The sequence below is a fragment of the Mandrillus leucophaeus genome, unplaced genomic scaffold (genome assembly GCF_000951045.1).
Source record: "Mandrillus leucophaeus isolate KB7577 unplaced genomic scaffold, Mleu.le_1.0 Scaffold182, whole genome shotgun sequence".
Lineage (NCBI taxonomy): Eukaryota > Metazoa > Chordata > Mammalia > Primates > Cercopithecidae > Mandrillus > Mandrillus leucophaeus.
This window is the reverse complement of record NW_012101832.1, coordinates 97441-99374: the sequence shown is the minus strand read 5'-3', so window position 1 is coordinate 99374 and position 1934 is coordinate 97441. Positions and strand designations below refer to the sequence as shown.

At 42.8% G+C, this 1934-nt stretch overlaps 1 pseudogene; it reads right to left on the bottom strand.

The window, feature by feature from the left end:
- Positions 1–753: 753 nt before the first annotated feature.
- LOC105537934 overlaps positions 754–1934 on the bottom strand; it is an 8888-nt pseudogene continuing 7707 nt past the window's right edge.

Below are 1934 nucleotides of genomic sequence, written 5' to 3'. Positions count from 1 at the left end.
AACAAACAGAACGGTTTCAAAACTCTTAAGTAGAGGGGAGGGCTTGGCATTTATTTTTTTAAATTTCATTAAGATCCAGTGATTGTTTTCTGCTACCCCTATGTACTGTCACGCTGAGTAAAGCTATAGCTAGATGGAAGTTACATTGTATTCACAAAGTGAATTTACATCTTATTATGTGCGTCTCTCAAAGAAAGCAAAAGTAACTGCAAACACCATGTTGCTCCAGCACAAAATGAACTGGTTCATTCTAAAGTGATCACGGCTTGGTGATAAAAAGCTTTGTATTTTTATATGGCACAGCTTTTGGTCCATGTGAAAACAAATTATTTGAATGTTAACTATTTTCTTACACTTTGGAGTTACTGTTGCTGTTCCCATTTCCATTAAGTCAATATACAACTCACGGCAATCCTGTTCAAATTTAAAATTCCTTTTCCTTTTCCTTTTCTTTTTTCTTTTTGAGATGGATTTTCGGTCTTGTCTCCCAGGCTGGAGTACAATGGCAGGATCTCAGCTCACTGCAACCTCCACCTCCTGGGTTCAAGCGATTATCCTGCCTCAGCCTCCCCAGTAGCTACGATTACAGACGCATGTCACCATGCCTAGCTAATTTTTATATTTTTAGTAGAGATGGGGCCCCTTGTTGCCCAGGCTGGTCTTGAACTGCTAACCTCAGGTGATTCTCCCACCTTGGCCGCCCAAAGTGCTGAGATTACAGATGTGAGCCACCACGCTCAGCTTAAAATTTCATTACAGGAAGTAATCTGGGGTACAATGAGTAACATGTGGCTTGCCTCCGTGAGGTGCTGGGTCGAACTGCAAAAATGAATATTTTAGAGTATTATCAAGTTCCATGATTGCAGTGTGGTTACCACAATGATAGCAATAGTTTGGAGTACTGAAGATAGCTACTACATTCCAGTCATGACACCAGTTATGTCCCACCGTCACCAGTTGGTGAGCTCTAGACACCAACCTGAGGCCATTGGCACGATTAAATGTCTCAGAAGTATCTTGCAAAAAGGTGTATCCAGTTCCTCAAAGAAATATACCCCAGTCACCATGGTCACCTGGATCTGAGTATAGCAAGTCACCCACTGGACTCTCACGGGGGAATTTTCTGTAGGTAATTCAGTGTTCTGATGTGATGCAGTGTATCTCCAGATGGCGACAGGCCGCCATGGAGACTGAAGAGCTGCCCATCCACCTAGGCAGTGAGAGGAAGATGGCCTGTAAAGGCCGGACACGGTGGCTCAGGCCTGTAATCCCAGCGCTTTGGGAGACCAAGGCAGGTGGATCACTTATGCCCAGGAGTTCAAGACCAGCCTAAGCAACATGGTGAAAAACTCACCTCTACAAAAAAATACAAAAAATTAGCTGGGCATGGTGGTGCGTGCCTGTAGTCCCAGCTACCTGGGAGGCTGAAGTAGGAGGCTCACTTGGGCCAGGGAGATTGAAGCTGCAGTGAGCCAGGTCCATGCCATTGCACTCCAATCTGGGTGACCCAGTCTTTGAAAAAAAAATCTGTAAAATATTTATAAACATTTGCATTTCAATATTTTCTTAAACACTCATCATAGGAACCATAAACTTGTGTGATCTGCCTCCTCTCATGGTCCCTTGGAAGAATGGTGAAGCATTCACGGTAAGAAACCTTAAGGGCTAGGAGCAACATAACTATTTCAATTAAATGATATACTCTGTCAATATAATCTCCTGTAAACAAGTAATTTGTGTCTGGTAATTTTCTATTTTTTTTTTTTTTGAGACAGGGTCTCGCTATATTGCCCAGGCTGGTCTCCAACTCCAGGGCTCAAGCAATTCAACTGCCTTGGCCTCTGAAAGTGCTAGGATTACAGGTGTGAGCCATCACGTCCAGCCTGTATCTGATAATTTTCTTTTTTCTTTTCTTTCTCTTTTTTTTTTTTTTT